This window comes from Eretmochelys imbricata, chromosome 2 (assembly GCF_965152235.1).
Source record: "Eretmochelys imbricata isolate rEreImb1 chromosome 2, rEreImb1.hap1, whole genome shotgun sequence".
NCBI classification, from domain to species: domain Eukaryota; kingdom Metazoa; phylum Chordata; order Testudines; family Cheloniidae; genus Eretmochelys; species Eretmochelys imbricata.
The window spans coordinates 18,558,687-18,584,642 of record NC_135573.1 but is presented as its reverse complement, the minus strand read 5'-3'; the positions used below and the strand labels follow the sequence as shown (position 1 = coordinate 18,584,642).

At 38.3% G+C, this 25,956-nt stretch overlaps 1 protein-coding gene across 3 annotated transcripts in view; it reads right to left on the bottom strand.

Annotated features, from left to right (window-relative positions):
- The window catches only part of CYRIB (CYFIP related Rac1 interactor B), a 151,912-nt gene that overhangs the window by 44,097 nt on the left and 81,859 nt on the right, over positions 1 to 25,956 (bottom strand). For 2 of the 3 annotated variants that reach the window (XM_077809796.1, XM_077809794.1), the window contains exon 3: positions 17,862 to 17,898. The gene's annotated coding sequence lies outside the window, so the exon portion shown is untranslated. Of the gene's footprint in view, positions 1 to 17,861; positions 17,899 to 25,956 lie in introns of those variants that run through there. The other variant, XM_077809797.1, reaches the window with a different exon arrangement.

Below are 25,956 nucleotides of genomic sequence, written 5' to 3'. Positions count from 1 at the left end.
CTGACTGCCATACCTGGGGTCGGGAACGAACTTTCCCCATGGTCAGATTGGCAGAGTCCCTGGGGTTTTTTTTGCCTGTCTCTACAGCATGGGACATGGTCACTTGCAAGTTTAAACTAGCGTAAATGGTGGTAACTTGAAGTCTTTAAAACATGATTTGAGGACTTCAGTAATTCAGCCAGAGGTTATGGGTCTATTACAGGAGTGGGTGGGTGAGGTTCCATGGCCTGCCAAATGCAGGGAGGTCAGAGTAGAAGACCATGATGGTCCCTTCTGGCTTTAAAGTATATGAGTTCAAGGAGGCTGGGAAATACATTTATGAAATTACTCATTGGAGAATTAAGCACATAAGAATGGTCCATAAGGTTCCAGCAAATTCTAAAATATAATTAAAAAGGTAAGCCTCTAGCCCTTTTTCTTACCAAAGCATCCCTAAAATGTAAGCCAATTGATCAGGATGGACTTCCCTAACATTTAAAAACAAAACAAAACAAAAACTTCAGAGTCTACACCCTCCTAACAAGCTGTATGCTCTCCTGTTTGTCTGGCTACTATATAAAGGGTTTGCAATGCTTACCAAAAATTATAAATTTGAGAAATAAGACTAAGTTAATACAGCAGCTAAATATATTTGAAACCCACCACTATAGCCTTGAAAACTATTTTGCAGGAGAACCTATAACTAACCCCATCTTCCAGCACTTCCCCAGCCCACCAAGAACAGGGACTGAGGTTAAGACAATAATGAACTATGTATTTTAGTAGGTTAAAGTACCCTCAACCCAAGGTAAATTTTTGGCATTTTTGGCTCTCAAAAGCTTGTTACCATAGATTAATTTATTTCCCAGTTTACTGAAAGGTCACAGAGATCTCTACAAATATCACTACAAATGGTTTCCTACTGGTTAATATCTCATTAGAATTTGCTATGTTTCAAAGAAACACAAACTTGACAGCTACAAAAGTTAACATAAGCAATAATCGACACTTCTGAAAGTCAGGTCACTTATTTAGGTCCCTAAATATGGACTCAGAAGCCTAACTTTAAGCATCTGTTTAGGAAAATCTTGACCTATTTCAGCAATGTAGTGAGACTCATGTTTTGAGGAGTTGTTTAGATGGATTGATTTTTTCCTAAATACACACACAATCACACACTTTCACAATGCTCCTTGCCAGAGCATCTGAGCCAGTCACAAATTTTTGACTTTTTCCTCAAAACCCACTTGTGAGGCAGGGAAGTAAAATGGGGATAACTACTATATGCTTACCTCACAAGTGTATTCTGAATACATATTCATTGTTTGAGAAGTGCTCAGATACTACAGTGATGAGCACCATAAATAAAATGAATTCATCCTTAGAGTTTCAGATGGGGGATTAAGATGAAGTGTAACTTCCCATTGTCACACAAACTTTCTAGCAGAGCCAGAAGTAAAACCCAGATCATCTTCTGAATCCCAATCTAGTGCCTTAATTAAAAAAATTATCCCTTCTCTCAAATGCTTATGTTGCTGCATAACTTAGGACACTTTTATGTTACTTGCTAAAAGAGAAACAAATATTTAAGTTTAACTATACATAATAAATATCTTTATGCACATCCTTGAGCTGCCCAAAAGTTCCCTCAAATATTTTCAGTTCTAAAATTATATATTTTTTTGTTTTCTGATTTGTTTTGGGCCAGATATTAGTTACAGAAGCAGGAATTTTCTGCCACCGTTGCAACATGGTCAGATTAAGTGGGTTAGCGAGTGTGTGCTGCTAGGTTGAGAAGATGATAAAATATTCTAGGAAAAATCTATAGCCATCATTCGAGGGCAGTTTTAAAAATTGTTCAATAAAATCCCCCTCTCTTCCTAAAATAAGCTAGAGGGGAAATACAGTTTTGTGCCTAACGACTCCTCAGTCAGAAATGTCTTCATATAATAGATTTTCATTTCCTGCAGGAATCTACTGTTCCAAGTTTCTTTTCTAGGAATAAGGTTAACAAATAAAACCGTTGCCATGCTTCATTGAAGCCCTATGGTGAAATATCGCAGAATACATGCTGGATTTATAAACAGAAATGCGATTACCTAAAGGTAAACTGCTTAGTGCACTTCTCCCACAAAAGAGGCATACATAAGGAATTCATTTGTCTTTCTCAATTTCTACTCTGACCAAGTATAGCCAGAAGTAATGTGCTGCACAAATACAATGATGCCTGGACTTGTCATTTTGTTCCAGTTAGAATTTAGAGGTGACCAGACTTCTCAGACAATGAATTCATAAGCAAATAAAGAGTTTGCAAGATATATTTTAACTATCAGCAGAAAAAAAAATCTTCATATAGCATTTGCTCAGACAACCATCATGATTCCTTACGAAAGGCCTAACGCTATATATTTTCAATTTCAGTTTAAAACTAGAAGACAAACATTTTTTCCAAAGCCTGTTATTTAGACACTAAAGAGTATCAACTAAATGAAAAAATTGTTAGGGAGAAGCAAAAGACGAAGTCAAATTAGAAAATATTTGGTTTTGCTACCTAGTTTCAGAACTGTGAAAAAAATTACTCAAGGCTCCCAAAAGTTTTCATAGTATATGAAGTCTGAGCTCTTGGAAGAAAGTAATGCTTTCTCCAGTTTCATAACAGTGGATTATGACCACAACTCCCCACTTCGAATTCTCAAAAATTTAAGCCATCTAGGTAATGTTCAGAATGTTTCCTGATCAACTAATTTTCAATGCGCTGAAAATATAGTATTAAAAAAAAGGGGGGGAGGGACCCCTAATATACTTCAATACATAGGAAAGGCTGATTTGCTTTTTAATAATTGTGTGCCTGTCATATGAACAAAGACAGGAACTCTGAGTTTACAGAAGCAACAACAGCTCTAATATAAATAATTTAGACAAAGGCCCAAACAGCTGTGTATTCTGAAGAAAAAAAGAAAGCCTTACTATCATACAACAAACTGAAAAAGATATACTGTATTCAGCTTTCAAAAGAAAAGGCTGCACCCAATTTAAGTGCCCAAAAATGCTGTAATTACATGCTCAGTTCAAATACTGATATACACAAGGCTAGGCAAAGTTGGGCTAAATCAGTTGCTTGTTGATTGATCTCAACAGAAAACTAAGGAGGAGTTGCAGGAAATGGTGCTGGTGATTTGAGGAATAGCTTTCTTCCTTTCATGTCTGCACAGATCCAATGCCCCAGAATGGGATTAAAAGACACTGTGCTACCAGAGGCAGGGAAGATGGCTTTGGATGAGATTTGCAAGGAGTGTCTTGATCATTAGGAAAAAATTCCTTGTGCTTTTTATAAGGTCTAGGGATATGAGTTATGGTCCTGGCCAAATTCAAACAGTTATATTTTAACTACTAAAATATCACATCACATCTTAGTAACTTCTGTGTTCTTTACTCTTTCTTTTCTTAATGTGTGTGTTGGCTATATATACAGTTTTTTTGTTTCACCCTAAGGTAGATTCTATAATGGGACGAGCGATACTCAATTTGCCAAGTGTTTTGGGATCTCTTAGGATGAACAGCACTATTATTTATATTGTCATAGGACCATGGACCAGACTCCTATTGTGTAGGCGCTGTACAAACAGAGAAAAAAAGATGGTCCTTACCCCCAAGTTGCTTGTAATCTAAGTAAAAGACAAGAGACAAACGGATGCAGACCAGGAGGGAAGGGGAATACAAGGAGTCAGCGTGATAACAGTGGTCTCAGCACACCAGCAGAATATATTATAAATAAGTGCAACATTTCTTAAAACATGTGGTGCTATTACTTAATTGCTGATAACATCCTCTGAACAGTATGATGTGAAACAAAAGTTCTTTCCAAGTACCAAACAGAAAAGAGGGTGTACTGAGAAATACAAAGAGACAGCAACTAGGTAAGTTTTGTGGGCATCCCTAAAGAATAATCATTAAAGAAAGTGTTAATGATCTGGGATTTTAAACAACTGCTGTTTAATTTAATTGTAGGTCTAGCCACTCTTGTTGCTGGCCTGGTAGCCTCCACCACTAGACTCTCATAGATTTGGAATGGGGGAGAAAACTGATGGCATCCCCATACAGAAAATAGAGAATACCTTAAAAACAGATGAAGGTATGCCGCTGCTCCCACACTCACTAATTAGTACAACGTCGGGGGGGGGGAGGGGGGAGGGGAGGATGTTGTATGAAGATTTTAAATGTTACACTGAGTTGAGCTCCCAGGACAACCTCTTGTTTTTAAGGGATAAAGAACCAGTTCAAATAAGGATCCTACAAGAAGGATGTGGATAAATTGGAGAGAGTCCAGCGAAGGGCAACAAAAATGATTAGGGGTCTAGAACACATGACTTATGAGGAGAGGCTGAGGGAGCTGGGATTGTTTAGCCTGCAGAAGAGAAGAATGAAGGGGGATTTGAGCTGCTTTCAACTACCTGAAAGGGGGTTCCAAAGAGGAAGGCTCTAGACTGTTCTCAATGGTAGCAGATGACAGAACGAGGAGTAATGGTCTCAAGTTGCAGTGGGGGAGGTTTAGATTGGATATTAGGAAAAACTTTTTCACTAAGAGGGTGGTGAAACACTGGAATGCGTTACCTAGGGAGGTGGTTGAATCTCCTTCCTTAGAGGTTTTTAAGGTCAGGCTTGACAAAGCCATGGCTGGGATGATTTAACTGGGAATTGGTCCTGCTTCAAGCAGGGGGTTGGACTACATGACCTTCAGGGGTCCCTTCCAACCCTGATATTCTATGATTCTAAGGCTGGGACAACTAGAAGCTTCCAGGTGTCTAACACGGAGTTATTAGCATTTTAGTAATAGAGTAGGGAAGCCGCTACATGCTGTACACCACCACTCCTAGTCTAGCTGATTGGAGACATGCTGATTATCAAGACAGCACCAAGGCTTTCAGTCTGGCTGCTACCAAGGCAGAGTCAGATGCTCGTCTGAGACTTCCAAATGGGTCAATCAAGGTTGAAGCCTTTTGGATCAGACTCTTGTTGATATTTCCAGGTTGAAGGAACCTGAGGTTCTAACTGTTCATAATATCTGTAATCAAATCTTAGCCAAGCCAGAACTGGTCACTTCTGAAACAGGATGTACCAGCCATGCCTGTTCATAAGTAGATTTGGAAAGATTAGATTTTTATCAGTAAGTATCAGTAAACATCGATTTCACCATACACTCACAAACAAAAAAATTTCCATCGATAACTACTGAAATTTACAGATAGGCAAAGTTAGAAAGATGCTACTTGAGAATTTAGTTTGATTTAAGGGTATTTAGACATGTGATATTGACAACTTGTGTTTTAAAAGTTGCAAAATTTAACATTTTGAATCTCAACATGTCTTCATTAAATAATTGTCTGACCCCCCCACCCATAATTTCCCACAACTCTGAAAATGTAAAATCTATAAAAAGTAAAAAAAAAAAAAAAAAAAAGCTTTGAACCCATAATTCTGCACAAGTCAGAAAATTTTAATTGATAAAAATTGAAAAAAAAAGCTCACAAATGAACATATTACCCATCAAAATTATTTTAAAAAAATTAAAATTGAATTCTGCCAAGCCAATCCATACGAGATACTGTGTCATCACTGAACTGTACTTTTTTTTTTTTTTTAAAATAGCAATTGCAGAAAAGCCAGTCTTGCAGAGCCATGTAGTGCTAAAAGGCATCAAAAGTTTCAGAGCTCTGTCCATTATGAGGCTAACTCCTCTCTCATTCTAAGCAAAAAGTCACTGAGCTGCACTTTGTTGAATTTGAGCTTGGGTCCACCATCATACGACAGTTCAATCAACTCTTTCTTTTCCTCAGCTGAGAGCCCATCTGGCAAGGTGTCTTCTATTTAAAATGGGTCTCTGATCTTTACCTGGGCACCAGGCAACTTGAGCTCCAAGCTGCTCTTATTCCCAGTTCCCCTCCAGTTCCCTCTGAGCCAGAGAGCTCTGCCAGTCCCACCGCAGGCCCTGGAATCTCTGGAAAGTCTTTCTTATTAGTCTCCTCAGGTGCTGATCTCAACTCCTTCCCCTGGACTCAGGGCCCCACAGCCCTCCAGCTTAGGCTGCATTGTGATTCTAGCAGGCTTCCATTTTAGGGAGCCTCTCTCCTGACTCAGTGCTCCCCTGACATTGTGCTCTCCAAGCTGTCTGCCTTCCTCCTCCTCCTGGGAATCACCTAACAGCTGGGTTCTATATTAAGAAGGTAGCTACCTGATTAACACCTGGCCCATTTTCCAGCTAGTCTGCTGCTCCCTGGAAGCAGATCTCCGTTTCTATAAAAGGGGCTATATATCATGGAACAGGGATTAGCTGGCCCTGAGTTCCACTACTCCTTAAAGGGGACAGTCATAGTGTACCACTTCCAACAAGCTTAGGTCTCACAGTTTGGGGACTGCAAATGTATAGCGTAACTGTCATACTGTGTGTGAAGATTTGCAACACCAAGTTTTTGAGTACAGGTAAGGATGGCTCTGGGCTAATCATGTGATTTGGGGACCAGGTTCCTTGAATCTGTAGGTGCTCCAAATGAGCTCTCCAACCTGTCCCTTGGGTTCCAAACACTAAGCCAGCTCTGCAATATGTTGTGGTATTAAGACCCTCTGGTCTGTCTGACATTTCACCAGATAATAGACTGGTCTGAGCCAGTGCTGAAAGTCTGGCAAGTGGCATCAAATCATGTACACGAATGCCAGCATGTGGCCTAGCACCGCAAGATATGTTCATATTGTTGTAGCTGGTTATTATAACTAGAGCATGAGTGAAAGCTTGTAATGACTGGAACCAGTTCTTGGACAGGTATTCTTTTTCAGATCTGGAGTCAATCAAGGATCCTATGAACTCTATCATATGTGCTGGGGTAAAGGATTATTTTCACAGTTCTCTAGAAAGCCCAGCTGGGTGAAAAGGGATAGAGCACATTATAAGTTTGTTGCTGCCTCTCACTATGCTGTACCTGTCATCTGTCAGTCATCCATGTATGGGCAAATGCGGACTGCTACCACGGCAAGGCATTTCATGAAGACCCTCTGTGCTGTTGAGAATCCAAATGGCAGTGCCTTGTACTAGTAATGATTTGACTCCACTGTGATACCCAAGCACTACCTGTGTGCTAGATGGATGGCTACATGGTATCAAGCATCCTTCGAGAGCCACAAATTAGTCTTGAACTTGACAGGAATAGAAAGATTGAGGCAACTGCTACCATCCTGAATCTGAGTTGGTATATACATTTGTTCAGTCTCTTCAAGTCTAGGGTAGGATAAAGACTCCCCATTTGTACTTTGGAGGAAAATACTAATGGAGTAAAAACTGCTCCATATTTCTGTGAAATCTCTTCTACAGCTCCTAGACAAAGTAACAAGGACACTTTTTGTAATAGGCTTTTGAGGGAAGGGAGATATGTGTGGAAGTGAATAGGATAAGAAGTTACTCACCTTGTGCAGTAACGATGGTTCGAGATGTGTGTCCCTATGGCTGCTACACTGTAGGTATATTTGTTCCCCCACGCCTCTGATTGCACATTTCAGGTGTTCAAAGGGTAGTCCAGTTAGGGTTTTTAGAACTAGACTGAGGTCCAATGTTGGAGTTGGGTGTCTGGTGTGCAGGAATAGTTTTCCTATTCCCTTGAGGAATCTTCATGTTGTTGAATGGGTGAATACCAAATATCCATCCACTTCCTGGTAGAAGGCTGTTGTGGCCCAAGATGTACTTGGAGTGAGCTAAGAGAGAGACCAGCCCTTTTAGCATCTAGTATATAATTTAGGCTCAAGGGAAGGGAGGAAGATGTTACAGCAACTTGTTTGGAATTGCACCAAATTTGGAATCATTTCCACTTTTGCAAATAAGTGCAATGAGTCATCGATTTCCTACAGTGGAGTAACATTTCCTTCACCTCCTTGGAGCAGCAGCTCTCTCTGTATGGGAACTATAAGGAGCTAAGCCTGAAGCCAGAGGATCTGTAAGTTGGGGTGATGGAGCTGTCCATTGTTTAGGAAGAGTAGGTGAGGAATGGGTTGAAGAAGAATTGGAGGACACACTGCTATGTCATTCTTGGGTACCACACCTGTCTCGGCAATGTGGGTGCAATCAGTATAACTCTTGATTTTTTCTGACTTATTAATAGGACCTTCAAGATCAGAGGGAATGGAGGAAAAGCATATAGCAGCTCTCTGCCCCACTGAAGGAGGAAAGTCTCTCTTAGGAACGGTTTCCCCAGTCTGGCTCCGGAGCAGTAGTGGGGACATTTCTTGTTCCGGTAAGTACCAAGTAGGTCTCTTGTTGGGGTTCCCCATCAACTGAATATGTTGTGAAGCACTGCTGGGTTAATTTCCCATTCATGATCATGCTCAGTCCCCAGAATCACCGGAGTGTTCACCTCCAGCTTCCCTCTCAGCCCCACGGATGTTCCAGCAAGGAGTCAGACAGTGACCAACATGACAACCTCTCTTTGACCTCACACCTCTAGCTGCCTACTTCCAGTTATTTTTACCGATTTAATTCACAAACTTAACTCAATATTAGTGAAAACTGAAGTTCTTGTTTTTTATAAGATCTCCTCAGCATTACTGTAGAACCTCAGAGTTATGAGCTGACCAATCAACCACACACCTCATTTGGAACCGGAAGTACACCATCAGGCAGCAGCAGACACACACACACAAAAAGGGGGAAAGCAGTTAAATGTAAAAAAAGTAATTAAATGTCAACTACTAAAAAAAATAAAGTTTAAAAAAGATTTGACAAACTGTGCTTTTTTTCCATTTAAATTAATATGGTCAAAAGCAGCATTTTTCTTCTGCATAATAAAGTTTCAAAGCTGTATTAAGTTAATGTTCAGTTGTAAACTTCTGAAAGATCATAATGTTTTGTTCAAAGTTATGAACAACCTCCATTCCCGAGGTATTTGTAACTCTGAGATTCTACTGTACTTTTTTCTGTTGCCACAAAGGTAGCAAGATAAAGCTAGAGAGAAAATAAATGCTACTACCAATCACTCAGCCCACAAAACTCTGACTATCCCTGTGAAGCTGCCCATAATCCTTTCTGGCACTCAAGGTATTTTCGCCAATGCTCAGGCCACGTGGAACAAGTCGTGGGAAACAGAAGGGCTAGCCAAGAAAATGGTTTCAAACTTGACCTACTTTCAAAAAAAATAAGACATATGGAATGCCACATTTGATTACAATGATTTGGCCCATTACAGCCTTATGGGGCTGTCTGATGCTGAGTGCAGTGTCAAGATCAGACAAGCAGAAAGCAAAGGCATATTTTCAAAACAAAACTCGCACGCATGCCCTTCATGCTGAAAACACCCCTGACAGATTTCAGTTTTTTACTGAAATCCAGAGGAAATTTAATATAAGTACATGACGTAACCAAATTCCCGAGCACTATAGACCAATTCCCTGAGGGGAACTGTACATTAAAGTACTTTGCTCCCAACTGATGAACAACAAAATATATGCTCAATGAATGATAAAACCCTTTTTAGTATTTATGTAAGAAAATATGAGAATCAAGAATGGTGCCAAATGTAAAAGATGTGAGGTATAAAATTGCCATGCTTTTAACTCAGATAATGTACAAATACAGGAAAATATATTTGTAACCAATGAGGCTTTTTGTTTAAAGAATAAATCAACTCATCTTTGTAGAGGTAAAATAGAAAATACTAAAATATTCCTGTGATGGTTTATTATTTGCATTTAAATGCACATTAACATTGACAGCTATGATGTTTAAAATCAATAGCAATGTTCAATATATTTAAGGTCTTGTGCTTAATTACAAGCAGTTACCTTAAATCCAGGCTCTGTACACTAGTTGAGCTTCCTCTCCCAACCCTCAGACATGCAAGAATACATACCATTAAAAACATGAAAACAATTTATTTTCTTTGTGGGGAACTGGATCCTATGGAAGTTTTTAAGTCAGGCAAGCATTTGTAACTGATTTCAGAGTGGAAGCTCTGTTAGTCTGTATCAGCAAAATGTTTTGTTGATACAGACTAACGAGGAGTACTTGTGGCACCTTAAAGACCAACAAATTTATTTGATCATAAGCTTTCGTGGGCTGAAACCCACTTCATCGGATGCATGCAGTGGAAATACAGTAGGAAGAGATATAAATATAGATACATATACACACACAGAGAACATGAAAAATTGGGTGTCACCATACACACTAAAACAAGAGTGATCAATTAAAGTGAGCTATTATCAGCAGGAGAATTCTGGAAATCAATTTGGCAACTGTCTTTTAAGGCACGCTGAACATGTTTTTATTTGAATGTATCACAAAGAGATAACCAGCTCTTCCCTGCTTAATGAGTAACAGTTATTTTCTGAATATATGATGTCCCAGAATTAGATTAGTCAGATAATGGCCTGAGCATGACATCAGAAAATAGCTACCCAATTGGTTTGAACTATTTGCTTTCTTCCCTCATAAAATATACAGTTTGTGATTGGAGGGAAGAGGAAATGGGAAGCTGAGGTTATACTCTGAAGCTTCACCACCAATACTGTGGAATTCAGAGGCTCTAGATACGTTCAGCCTTCAAGGCAGATGGCAGGCTCCAGGAATGCAGAGAGGTTTGTAACCAATGATACTAGGAGTTAATCCTTTCACAGAAAGCGACCAGAAAGATCTTAATATTTTACTTGGCTCTGAATGTAGTCCACATTACTGTCCCATCTCCATAGTTATTTTTTCCCCCTCCAATGGAGCCATATGAAGGAACAGGAATACTAAAAAGTGTAAGCATCTCCATCTACTGAAAATCCTAGTATTATAGATGTTACCTAATGAGGTCCGCCTAAGGGATCTAAGGTTATAACTCAGGGACTGTATTGTGCAAACAAGCCTTAATGTCCAGCTTGGAAAGGATTATTCCAATAGATTTTTACTTGAAATCTAGCAGCTATTCAGACACTTGTACAAGCTTATAAATAACCTGCTCAACTGCTCATTGAGAATGCTCAATCTACAGACTGAGTGGAAAAAAACACAGCCCTATTAATGTTTATAGGTACTACTAATTTAAACTATGTAACCACTCAGCAACAGAGATGCAGGTTTAAAATCCAATGACAAGACAGCTGTGGTGGAATTTTTATTTATTTTTTAACACAGGAAAGATGTAAATTTAGAGTTATGGACATTTACTTATTTCAGTGTATGATTCAGATTAAAGAATGGAAACTACCATGAATTTCATATGAGCAACTCAGAAATTGATCTGTGCTTTAGCTATTTAATACACAAATTACTTAGAGCACATTTTATTGTTTAATATTCTTACCATCAAATTTAAGTTTTGTGCATTCTTTTCCACGACTGACATCTAGTGGTGGCTCTTAAAAGAGCCACTTCAAGAACTCCATAATAGCTTTCACACAGACCAGTTTTCTCTTGGAACAATATTCTACTAAACTACAATGTTTTTCCATAAGTGGCCCTTCAATTCTGCAGTTGGAATAGTTCATGCATTGTTCTTTGATAAGAAAAATATTGCCTTAACTGAAATTAATCAGTTATGGAATAAATGTAGATTAAGTCTTCCAGCAACTATAATAGGGTTCAAAAAAGAACTAGATAAGTTCATGGATGATGGGTCCATCAATGGCATCCCTAGCCTCTGTTTCCCAGAAGCTGAGAATAGGTGACAGGATGGATCACTTGATGATTACCTGTTCTGTTCATTCCCATTCCTATTTGGGCATCTGGCATTGGCCACTGTCGGAAGACAGGATACTGGGCTAGATAGATCTTTGGTCTGTCCTAGTATGGCCATTCTTATGTTCTGTTCAAATTGTTATCTACTTGAGGGTCCTTCATAAGGAGTTTGACATCAGATTATAGGACTGCACAGCTGAGCGGTTCTTTATTAATATCTGAGCTGTGAATAAGTTGCCTTCTAATTTCAGAGGAAAGTAAAACACCTGTTTTTACTTAAGAAACTATTTTGATGGAGTGATATTTTTTAAAGTTGTATCAATAGTCTCTCCTGTGGCAGAGTTTAGGGGTTCAAATCACAGGACTTTCTTCCCAGGATCTCATCATTTGCCAGAGGAAATGGCTTAGTGAGCAAATCAACACCTAGATTCCCTGAAATCATAGTTTCAAAGTTTTGGCAGGATTGATTCCACCCCCTTCATTTTAAAAGAAAAATGGATCATCATGTTATTTTTTTGTATGAATCACCGATGAGACCTTGAGCTGAATACAGTCTATTCTGTGTAGACACTAAAGATTCTTTTCAGAGTAACAGCCGTGTTAGTCTGTATTCGCAAAAAGAAAAGGAGTACTTGTGGCACCTTAGAGACTAACCAATTTATTTGAGCATAAGCTTTCGTGAGCTACAGCTCACTTCATCGGATGCATACTGTGGAAAGTGTAGATCTTTTTATACACACAAAGCATGAAAAAATACCTCCCCTCACCCCACTCTCCTGCTGGGTAATAGCTTATCTAAAGTGATCACTCTCCTTACAATGTGTATGATAATGGCCCAACTTGATTATCATACACATTGTAAGGAGAGTGATCACTTTAGATAAGCTATTACCCAGCAGGAGAGTGGGGTGAGGGGCGGTATTTTTTTATGCTTTGTGTGTATAAAAAGATCTTCTACACTTTCCACAGTATGCATCCGATGAAGTGAGCTGTAGCTCACGAAAGCTTATGCTCAAATAAATTGATTAGTCTCTAAGGTGCCACAAGTACTCCTTTTCTTTTTACTAAAGATTCTGTGGAACTTTCTTCAAGAATTGGAGGCCCCGTGGAAGACCTCATGTACACAGGGAAACCGGCCAGCATAGATGTTGCAAGAATAAGAAAAGTTCATCCTGTGGACGCTACTGTGGAATAGAAGTCACTTTTATTCTGGAATAATTACTATGCTTTGTGAACTGACTTACTCACAGCCAAAAACTGGGTGCAGTTCACCTTGGAGTGTGTAAGTCCAGGGTTAATACAGACTTGACTATTAACAATGTGCTTTTCCTTTTCATAAGGACACAAGCTAAAGGATGTACTCTCTATCTTACCTCCAGATCTCTTTGTTTGTTAGGTGTTCCAAGCACACATTTTGCATTTAATTTTATATTTGCATCATGATCATGTAAAATATTTCTAAGTTGTATTTTTTTTAAGATGAAAAAGTTATTCGCCAGTCCTTATCAAGTTTAACAGTTTGTACTAAAAGTTAACAGATATAAATAATTCTTAGAATTAATGAATGGAAAAAAGGAAACAATTTTTCAAAGTTGAGTTCAATGCCCAGTTCAATGCCCAATCTAATAATATTACACCACCAATCTTAGTTACAGTATATTTACATTCAACTGCAAGCAGGTTTCAATCTTTCATATAAAAATTATCTTGTAGTACTTCATCTCCACCTGTAGAGGTCATTCATTTACAACTTGACCTTGCAGACCAAGGGAAATATTCATCACAACTTCAGAGAAACAATTATCATAGTAGATTTTTCTCTGCATATCCCCAGGCATGCAGTTCCTCTTCTTCTGCACTTTACAGTGTGACAACCAAGATCCTCAAACCTTAATCACTGGTACCACCTTGTAACATTAATATATTTGTTTCCTTTCAAAGACACTTAAAATTTCTTCATTCTATTAGTGTTTTACACAGTCATGGGAAAAGTAACAAGAAATTCATGTAAATAAAGCTGCAAGACATTAAAAATTTTGCGAGGTGCTTTGGATGGCTCCGTGATTTAGACTGGGATACAGACCTTCACTCTTGATCCAGATCAGGTTAATAGCCAATGAGATAAATCATTACCTCAGGCTTGTTCAGTAGATTATTTGAAATAAATTGATGGGTTTAGTATATTTTCTAAGGGATGGGTGTCCAATTTATAGAGCCCACACTACATACTTGGTAGTTACAGCTGTAGTGTTAGCCAAAAGGCCATACATTAAGTGATTAAGAATACCTTCTTCACTCTTAGAAGTGACACCTTCACAAAAGGGGTGAGGTGGGAAAGCTTGCCTTTTCTGTGGCTAAATTTTGTAATTCTCAGTGCAAGGATTGTCTTACGTTCCTTATAAAGTGTTATGCATATTTATTGTGTTTTACAGCAGTAATACAGGATTTTCTATTTCAGGGCTGTCAGTCTAGCACCTTTATTGAGCACTAAGCACCCCTTAAAAAAAAAAAAAACACTTTCACATCATAGATTTATCCATTTAAAGTTTCAAAACGTACAAGTCTTTTTGCCTCAATACATCATTTAAAAAAATATTTCAAATATTTTCACTCTGAGGTCTATTATCTATTGATTTATTGCATTTTTGGTGTGAATTTCACTTATGTAGAGGAGAGGAGTCATTTAATAACTTTTATGACAATCATACCTTCTTGGAATCAGCAAAACTCCCAGTAGACTTAACTTTATTTCCCCACCCAAATGCCAGTCTAAGTGCCCAGCTATCCTGATGCTAGATTGTGACCTGAACATTCATATTGCTTCAGTTAATATAAAATATTTGTTATTCGAACACTGGAAAGTACATGAAGGTCTCTGTCCATAATGGCTCACTAATCCTGTCATCTGATCAAGTAATGCAAACAACGTGTTGTTTCTATGCATTGTAGCTAGAGAAAAAGTATTAGATAAAACTACAGCAAAACAGAAGATTCTTCAAAATAAATGGAAACCCTTAGTTCACTCTAACCACCACCAACCATCACAGATCAAAATGGTCATGACTGTGATAATTATCAATAATCACCTATTTAATTATGTAAATGCCTATTTCCATATTCTAGCTCCCAGTCCTCAGTTTTGTTTTGCATATCAGCCAGTAAAGATGACACATTCAGTATTTGAAAGATATAAAGTTGTTTTTCTATACATTTAACTATCAACCTATGAGAGTTAACTAGGGAAATACACAGGTCAGCTCTAAGGAAAGAGAGCACTTCAGCTCCTGTAGCCTTCAGATCCAAGAACCTGAAAAAACGTGGTTCAATTTTGGTATTGGAAGTCCATCAGATTGAGCTGTAGGGGATCTCCATTTCCAGAATACCTACTGAGTGCAGTCCCATTTGTTTGGCAGAATTTGGATGAGATTGAGCCAATACATCATGATAGATTCCAGCTATGTTAACTGTTGACAGAGGCAGCAGGTTACTTTTGGCACCTGGGAGGATATTACTTCCATTCCCAAAGACAAAATTGGAGATTTTCAAATACTAAAATAGCTGCCACAAATCTTTGGGGGACTCAGTATGAGGATTTTGAGGATCAGACTTTTTGCATCTATAAATAGGGCAAAAGCTAGAGGGACAACAGCGATCCTTTAAAATGTTGGCCCAACAGTGCCCCACTTTTTAAATTTGGGTTGCAGCTCTAAAAGAAAGGCTCCATCTCCAAAGGAAGCCAGTGTTTTAATGATTAAAATAGATGAAAACTTTGAAAAAGAGTAGAATTAAATGGAAACAAACACTTGGACGTTCATATTTGTATTTTAGACTCTCAGGAAGGCAATTTATGTTCACATTTAGATCTTGCATAGGCTGTGTTTTTCCCCACTGTCATAACTGCCAAGATCAAGTATAGGCATTTTCACTTTTTGTTATCTTCAGTTGACAAGAAGATAGTTATTGGCTAATACTATAGGTATTAACTTGCCCCATTATATTTTGAGAGGTTTTGTTCTTGATTTGGTATGGCAGCTCACTTGCTCGGAGTCTGGTCCTTGAACTGTGCCCAGTCACTACCATAAGGGGCAGTTTATACTATTTCTTCTGTAAAAAACTTCTTTATGTTTCCCTGCACACATTCTAAAGCAAATACTGAGAAAGTTCTCTTGACTTACATATATTACTATTTCCTCATAATTCTAAATTCCACCTACTTGTGATCTTGTAGACTATGAAAATATTCCCTGCTTCGGATATCTGATTTTTAGTGAGGAGACAGCCAATATCAGAATTGCCAGGAATCTCACTACAAAGTACTTAAAATTAGATTTATAGGTGTCAGTGAAAAATCAAACCTTCTTGTAAAAAAAATGTGAGACAAGTATGCAAACACAAAAAGGTTTAACCACTTTTTGATGTGTGGACAATGTATATACATAAAAAGCTCTTTTCCATCAAGAGGAGAAGAGACTATAAAAGTCAACAACTGAAAAAAAAAAAAAAAAAAAAAGAAAAGCAAGAAGCTAGGCACAGATGAGTTAATATGGGGTGAGAACACGCAGTTACTTGCATGGTCACACATTACTGAACTGAAGTCTCCCAGGAACTGAGATGAACACTTAACATTTGAAATAAGCAGATATCTAAAAATCAGTTAAATTCCTCGCCATTACTATATTACACTGTGCACCAATCAATTATTTCACTAGTGACTATGTTTTTACAGTGTTACTAGTAAGAACTCTTAACTGAAGCTGAAGAATGGAAAGGAAAGATGGACTTATGGTTCAGGCACTGGACCAGGACCCAGGCAATCGAGGCAATTCCCAGCTTTGCTACAGACTTCCCATGTGACATTAGGAAAGTGACTTAAATCCCTCAGTGACACACTTCTTTATATAGAACAATCTCATAAAATATGTTCCTATCCCCCTACATTCTTATTCCTTAAATAAGACAATTAGTTTAATTGGTAACAAAGAGTCTTCTTGACACTACTCCCAACACTAATCAGACAGGACAGATTTAGCTAATTTCCCACCCAATGATTCAAACACTTTCTTGATGATGCATCAAAACTAAGAGGTAAGGTTCATTCTTCTTCTGTCCGGTGCCAGTGGTATCTTCTTCAGCATCTCTAGTTAAGAGACAGCCAGCACTGCTGGGCCTCTGTTGGCACAACACCAGATAAACATGGAGGTACAATACAACTATGCTTTATGTGCTAACTTATATGACTGCAAGATAAAAAGCTAAAAAGATAGAGTATTTATAGTGCACACCCCATTTCACAGAATCTTAAAGGTGGTAGAAGATGTTGCTTGTTTTGAAGGTAAAACATCTGGTCTAGGAAAGATCCTAAAGTAGATGCCACTGTAGCCACATTAAGAAAGCATTTTTAGTGTGTTGCAAAGATCTGAAGCAATTAGTTTTCTCTTTGTTTGGTCTTCCAAAGAGTTTAAGAAACACTGCCCTTGAAGGTCATTATCATTTTTAAAGGCTATCAATGATTTACATGCTCAGAGCCCATGTTTCTTTAAATGAAAGCCATTTTAATGAGCTTTCTTCAAGTTATCTTCTTATTCCTTCACTGTTATTAAGTTGAAGACTGTGTTAGGATATTGAAGGAGCAACACAGAAGCAAAAGACTCCTTTATCTGTTTTCTCCCTGGCAAGATACTGTGTAAAGTGCATCTTAATGAAAAAAAATTAGTAGATCAAGCATATTTATACTCTCTCCTACCTTCTGAAGGTTAAAAGAAAGACAATGAATAAGTGAGAGAAAAGGTAGGTGGGGTAATATCTTTTATTGGACCAACTTCTGCTGGTGGAAGATAAGCAGCTCAAAAGCTTGTATCTTCCATCTTCCACCATCAGAAGTTGGTCCAATAAAAGACATTCTTTCATCTACCCTGTGACCAACATGGTTGCAATAGCACTGCAAACAACCAATAATAAGTTTCAGTCATTCCTTTCTAGTCTGAAAATCTAAGTAATTCCCAATGAGCTTTGTACATTTCTAAAATCAAAGTAGCCAATTGGGGCTTTTCCTTCAAGATACAATTAATGCTAGCTTAACAATTTTCTTCCATTTGCTATCTTTTAAAAGCTTATAGTTTTAATTCCCTTGGCCAATTCTCTCCCCATCAATGCACTTACACAATGATAGAGAAGTTAAAATTCTTACCTACAGCCAGCGCTGCTCTCTGTTTTTGGACCCCCGTCTGTTTTAAAAAAAAAAAAACATACATACATTATGAAATAATATATTTTCTGCACCTAGATTTTATAAAGCATTTTAATAAATATTAAATGTTTAAAAAAGCCTAAGTTTAAGATGTTTAACACATGCTACCTAGCTTTATAAGAAGAATATATATCTGTTTGATCCACGGTACTGTTCTTTTGAAACTGATGAATGTATAGAACACCAACGGTGTGTAGTACTGAGACATTTTACAAGTGTGGGGAGTTTTTAATGAATGGCTCAATACCACATGCTAGTTCGTTTCACTGACAGATATCAGAATAGATCAGGCAGTTCTGATTATTTTACAACTTGGTTTCAAAATTTGCTTTTACAGGAGTTTGCTAGATTTAGTTTAGCCATTAGTACACATATCCCATCATTACATTAATCTCTAGGCTCTCAATACAAATAAAGGCAAAAGTTTTCAAATACTATGAGAAACAGAAGCTTTAAAATACACTAAATATCTTCTGAAAATAGAACATCAGAAGGTCTGGCTCCAGGGCTCAGAACATGCTTTTTTTAGGAGTCTACACCTCTGATAAATACATCAAAGGGTTACATCTGTGCAGTGAGGAAGGCCACATGGCTCCTACACAGCTCTAGTCTGTGCTATATGTTACTTTCATCAACTATCGAACATTTTAGGGTTAATATAAAAAAGAAACACTACTAAAATGGTTTGAGCATTGGTCTGCTAAACCCAGGGTTGTGAGTTCAATCCTTGAGGGGGCCATTTAGGCATCTGGGGCAAAAATTGGGGACTGGTCCTGCTCTGAGCAGGGGGTTGGACTAGATGACCTCCTGAGGTCCCTTCCAACCCTGATATTCTATGATTCTATGTTAACAGCATGCTTCCTCAAAAGGAAGCAGGGAAATCCACTGAATCCAATGCAGCTCCCAAGCTAGACACTACAATATTTTCTACTGATAACAGTACCAAACAAGAACACTCAGCAGGTACTGTAGCACCAGGAGAGACAGGGATGGAGGGAGAAAGAGGAATCCGAGTTATCCTCCCCGCTTGGCAATACCCAGATCTGCGTGGCTCATCAGATACTAATGATTTCAGACTACTTTTGTGCATGTGCATGTGTACACACAGGCAGTTTTAGTACAGTAGAGCCCTGATTCCTGACTGGGGACTCTTTGTATGTGAGTCGCATCTACTTTCTGCTCTACTGGCTATTGGCTCCTGCCCTCTTTCTTACAAATAATAACCAACATTAGCTGCTTCTTCCACTACCTCAGTTGAATATTCCATGTTAACTGCCTTTTGTATTCGAACAGGGATTCTCAGTCTGGAGGTCACAAAGAGGTTTGAGGGATCATGACAACCCTACCTTTCCCCTCTCTCTCTCTCTCTCTCTTTTTTTTTTTTTGGTTTTAAATAAAAAATGTTTATAGCCTTCATGGTCACAGACATAACCTCAAACCAGGAGCGAGCATAAACCAAAGTAGTGATATCTGTCTGACTCTATGGACAATCTGAAATAATAGCTAAGATATGTGAACTGCCTGAATTGTTTCAGCCAGAGCTCTGTGGACTATGCAAATCTACAACAATGGAAATTTGGCATTTTTCCAGTATAACACAAAATCAGAACTTTTGCCACAGAATTTGCCAGTTTGCTGCAGCCAAGCATCTAACATTCTGTTTAGTCTCCCTGCTCTGCTGGGAACTGGCCTGCAGCTGCTTCTTGCTCCCCAGTTTTCTGCTCGAGGGTTAAATACATTGGACTATATATAGCATGTGCCCTACGCTATTCCATGAAGCCTGGCAGCAAGGCTAGGCTTGGCAAGCCGGTCAACTGACCGGCCAAATAATATCATCTGACCAATAACTAGCCCCCTATTTGACCACCTGTCAAATACTCCTGTAAGAATGTCCAGATGTAGGTGGGGGCATATCTTTTTGACTGCACCACGGTGCCATCTATTACCAAGCCTACTTCAATGTCTTGCTCAATACCCTTTATTATATGCTAATGCCACCTGTTGGGAAAAAGGTGAACCAATTGAAAGCTAAGCATCTTCTAGATGTGTCATGAAATCTTCTAGAACAAAGGCATTACGTATTATGTATTTTTATATAATTAATGTACATGGCAGTTTTCAAAGCACAGTAAACAATTTAAAAATCACACTTCTTGACCCAAAGAAATAACTCAGAAGGGAGTGGGAGGAGAGGGGGGTTCACAGTCATTAAACCCCCTCTCCCAACACAGAGAGGAAAAAATGTCCAAACGTTAAGCCTCTTCCTTAAACAAAAGGATCACAGCTTTTAATTGCCCCAGCACCTCCCCCGCACTTTCAAAGCAAACAACCCACATTAAATGCCCATGTAAATAAACCACCACTCCACCTCTCAACAAATATCCCATTCATAACCTCCCTCCCGCCCACATATCATTAGAACCTGCAGGGCTGGACCAGGGGGGTTCTCAGCTGCTGATCCTCCGCATCAGCGTAGGAGGCTCAAGTTGAGCTCCCATGGGAGGACCCTGTGAGGTTGAGCTTGGTAGGAAGTACAGGCCAGCAGGACCTGAGTGGTGGCCCTCACAGCCCCCCGAGTGGCCAATACCAGTACTTAAACAAGGAAGCCGTGAAGGGGAGCTTCCTGAGCAACGACACAGACTGCCTACCTATCTCTGCTCCAGACCACTGATTGTGATTAGTCTCCAGCTTCTGACCCTGGTTTGCCCTCACCTTTGCTCTTTGATGGCTGTCTGTAACCCGGTGCCTGATCCCAATCTCCTGGTAACCTGACCCTGCATGCCCCCCTACACCTGATCATCAGTTCACTCTCTGGCCTGTCTCAGACTCTGATATACCGGTACCTGACTCAACCTGGCTCCCAACTCCTGTCCCTACCACTAGATCTGACCACTCTTGTCCCGGTCATGATACATATCCTCAGCCAACTATTACTGATAATATGAAAAGTTCTATGCTAATGAGAGGACATCACATCTTGGCAGAGGAACCTCCCTTTCTATTCTGTTCCTCCTCCTCCTGATTATGAGTCCATTGGTTTGCTATAGGGATGTCTGCCTCCCTTTCTCTTCATGTTATCTAGAAGTCTATAGGGGTCCTGGAAAGAAGGGGCAGCATATGACCTAATACATTCATTGGTTGGAATCTTCTGGGATAGCAGCAGTTAGAAATAGAACTGAATGGCTACTGGTTGATTGAAATACAAGAGATACTTCATAATCTAGAGAGCATCCCAGAAGTAGTGAGACATTAATAACAGTGACAATGAATTATACAGAGTCCAGGAAAGCCTAAATAAAAAAAATTAAAAAATCCATACAAATTAACCTGACATGGAAAAACTTAAAGCTAACTGCACATTTCTGTTCTTCTGAGTATGACACTCATGTAGACAGAATGGAGAAACACTTGTTGAATTTTTGTGATGTGTGTGTCCAGTCAAACCAAGAAATGGAAAATTAGTCTGCAACAAAATTTGTTTTCTTCTGTGCATTTCCCTACTTTGCTTTTGGCAGCAGCATCAGAAAGCATGGAGTCTTTTGATGAAAACAGTAATGAAACAATTAAAGTGAAGCTAATTCCATTTCTTCATCTTTTAATACAAATTTTACTACTTCAACTGCTAGAGCATCAAAAACTCCTAATCCAGAAAAGTCTTCAGATGTTCATCAAATTGGTATTATGACGTTTTTGAACAGAATGTCCAATGACCAGAAAAACAAACCTGATTGTATGTTTGCTAGAGCTATTCATGCCAGCAATACATAATGTCGTATGGTTGAAAATCCTTATAGTCTAGAATTTTTTCATAAGTTGTATCCAATTTACAAAATGTCAAGTAGGAAATGGTTGCAGGAAGTCTTCTGAATCTCAAAATGGATAACGTGAAGAAGAGTTGGTGTTCTTATTGCACAAGCTCCTCATGTGTTTTTAGTGTCTGATGGATGGTACGACAATCACAATGAGAACGTAATCAACTTCATGGTTGTAATTCCACAATCAATGCATAACTGAGTTTCACCACATGGCTCAATATATTGCTGACCAGTTTAAAAATGCAATCAGAGAACTGGGTCCATTGAAGGGAATTTCAGTTGTGACTGACAATGCAGCTAATATGAAAGCTGCCTGGGCTCTGTTAATAAATCAGTATCCAGACCTTCTGTGTTATGGATGTGCTGCCCAGATAATGTAGCTTTTCACTGGTGATGTTAAAGATCTGACAACTTCTCATCATGTGTCAAAAGTAAAAAGTATTGTCCAGATTTTCAAAAGCAAACATGTACTAGAAGCCATTTTTCATCATCGCTTAGTACAGCCCTTGATTTTATCCACCCTGAGCAAGCCATGTCACACTCAACAGGAAATCTCTATTAAATGTCTCAAAGATGCAAGAAGGGTCTTCAATCAGCTGCTGTTGAAAAACAATTGGCTGGATGATGCCCCCCCCGAGTATCCACACTCACATTTTTGATGACAGTATCTTTTGGATGCTAAACTCAAAATTCATTTCACTGCTGGAACCCATAAGCTCAGTCCATTCAGAATATGGATAATGATAGTTATACACTGTCTGATGCCACGAAGGAGTTCTTGAATGTCAAGAAACATATTTGTGAGAATGAATACAGTCCACTTACAAAAGCTAAAGAGAAAATGACAACAAAATAAAATCACAAAAAAATCAAGTGATCACTCCAACACATAATGTTGCCTACCATCTGGAGCACATTTTCAGGGACAAGACCTTTCTGATGATGTATTTCATTCACACTGTGACCTCCTGGTGGCTTTTGCCAATTTCAAGAAAATACAAACAAGCAATTCTGATGGAGGTAGCAAATTATAAAGCAAAAAGACATAAAACAATTTGAAGTGCAATCCCAGCAGTTGAATAAAAAGAGTTTGCTCCTTCATCACGCTGGAAAGGGTTGTGTCCTCCCTGCTCTTTAACTACAGTGGCAGAAATTCTTTTTAACACTTCAGCATTCAACTGCATGTGCAGAACGAAACTGGTCAGTTTGAGGAACCATCCATTCAAAAACCCAAAATAGATTGAAGACCTCCACTGCTGGGAAACTGGTGACCACAATTTACGATTAGAGAAGAAAATGGCAGATGAAGATTAAACTCCGTATTCATCAGATGAAGAACAAGGAGATACTGATGATGACGACAAAGATATAGACAAATCAGTTGAAGCAGATAAAGAAAGATGATAATGAAAAACCAAGATGCTTCAAGAACTGGCCCAGCACTTACCTAGTATATGTACATTTAAAATTGCCTGGTTTTTTTTATAGTTCCTATTTTTCTTTTATTTCTGCTTAAATTTCATTTTTCTTTTGTAATTGTTCAGTCTTGAACAACAGTCACATTTAAATGCTAACCCAACACTGATAAAAAGGTAGTAATTCTCATTTTATATAAATGCAAAGCACAATGAAATGAAGTTTTCTGAATTAAAATAACTCAAGTAACATTTTGTAATTAGGCATAAGTTTCTAAGGCCAAGCCTACTGGAGACCCTGAACTCCTACTCCTTTTTGTTACTGTTCTAATAAATTAATGGTTTAAAGGAGCTTAAAACACGACTAGACAACTTGAATGATGGGAAACTACAAAATGTGAATGACAGATAAGGGTTAAGAGGCTTCTTACCAGTTCCAATTTTTTATTATTAAGAATTCTCTTCACTTCTAGAGGCCCCAATTAGTAATTAGAGCCTCACTAGACAAAGAACTGAACACACACAATGAAAAGAGTCCCTGTCTCAAAGAGCTTACAATCTAGTTGTTTAACACACACATCTGGTTATCTGGGATAACCAGTTCTTATTCTATAGCCCTCAGGGTTATTTCCAGCAGGGTATTTAAAATGCGAACAAAGCAGCATGGGCTTTGTGGCATAGTAGGATATGAGAGCACAGGATTGAGAGAGAAGGCCAAGAAGGAGGCACCTTAAGGCTTTTCTACACAGTTTTTGTACCAGTTTAACTATATCTGACTTAATAAACACCTTACAAATGCATCCACAATAGGGGTGGCAAAAATCTTAAACTATAATCGGTTTCCAAACAGATACAGTTAAATCTGTACAAAATTTGTGTGTAGACAAGCCTTTAGTCACTACTCTTAAATGGAGAGGGAAGGAGAAAAGAAGTACTTTATGATCTGGGACAGGACTATCTAGGTATATCTCACGTAATCATTTCCCTTACATTGCAGGGGCCTTGGACACTGGTGCACCTCAGTCCCTCCGATTCTCTGCCTGGGCACATAACAGTCTAGTCTCCTGTTAAATGTAATATTTTGGCCTAATTTTAGTTGTTGGGTTTAATATTCAGGTAGTGGGTGGTATTGGTGACCTGTGATAGACAAGCTGATGTGGTGGTCTTTTTTGGCATAAACTCTATGACTCTGTGAGAAGTAAAATCCACCTACAGAAAACAATGTCAAGATCTAAGCATTTCCAGTTTTTTCTTTTTATTACTTTTAGACCTGACTGTTTGTAGCATTAAAAAACAGCAAAAAGAGTGCATTGAATTAGAATTTAATCTTTTGAAATGCTTAGCTGTTATAAAAAAGTCTGAAAAAGAATTTCCATCAAGTTTATTGTACAGTGTGGACTATTCAGGCAGTATGTTTTATTGTGATGCCTCGAGTGGCTTTTAATATATATAAAAAGTTAAAAGCCATCAACAGAAGATCAGAAATATTCTGATATGGGGAGAAAGTGAGTCAAACTGGAGGTGCATAAAGAGTGGAGGGGAAAGACAATGCCAAAGGCCAATCAGAATGAAGAATAAAAATACTCATAGCCAATTCCTGACACCCAAGAGAGAAAAAGTTAAAACACACAATGTTGGGAAGCTAGAAGCTACCAAAATAAGCCTTGCGAATCATACTTCAATATCAATTTTTTTTATTTTTAGTGGTATTCAGAAAAATACCAAGTGCTAATTATATGCCCAGCTCTAGATGAACACATCCAAATTTATGCAGTTAAACTAAATGGAGTCAGCTACAAATATGAAAACAGCTGCTTAAGGTATAACCCAAACTATGATTTGTAAATTAAATACCTTATTTAATTCTACTCTTATGTGCTATTCCCAAAAGCACATCTTTATTAGAAAAACAGTAACTGAGTATTATTCATTCTTAAGGCTCCTCACAGTGCTACCAAAAAACCCCAGACATAACACATAGAAGTGCAGTGACGTATGGGATATATGTTGGCAACCATAAACATGACGCTGTACAATAGTAGAGTAGGGAAACTATGGCCAAGGACACCAGGACAATGATGTATTCTTATGAGCAGTGTCATGGAACCCTGAATGCACAAATAGGAGCTCTGCTTTATTTCCATCCCAAATATGCTCAAATGGTAAATTACATGGTACTCAGTTTATTGTAAAAAGATGAATAGTTTAAATTCACTGCATTGAAATATAATTGTGTGCTTCCAAGGAGTCTAGTTATTCCAAATCTGAAGTTTAGATCACTAGGATATCTCCTGTAGGAATAAATATGCTACTTTGTTTTTAAAGTTGATAGATTTCCACTCCATATGGCTAAATGCAGTGCCTTACATAATGACAAATTTCAGAGTAACAGCCGTGTTAGTCTGTATTCGCAAAAAGAAAAGGAGTACTTGTGGCACCTTAGAGACTAACCAATTTATTTGGGCATGAGCTTTTGTAATGCTCACAAAAGCTCATGTCCAAATAAATTGGCTAGTCTCTAAGGTGCCACAAGTACTCCTTTTCTTTTTGTGAATACAGACTAACACGGCTGTTACTCTGAAATTTGTTTTTAAAGAAAACTTACTTTTAGACACAACCTGGGTGTGGTGATTTTTCAAATATTAAACGACTTTATTACAACAATTTAGAACAAAAAGGAGCGCTTATCATTTGGAATTTAAAGGAAGCTAAACTACAAAAAACTAAACTAAAAAACTAAAAATAGTTCAGTTGAGTCTAATTTGAACATTTGCTGTTTAAAATGATCCAGTGTTTAAATATTTA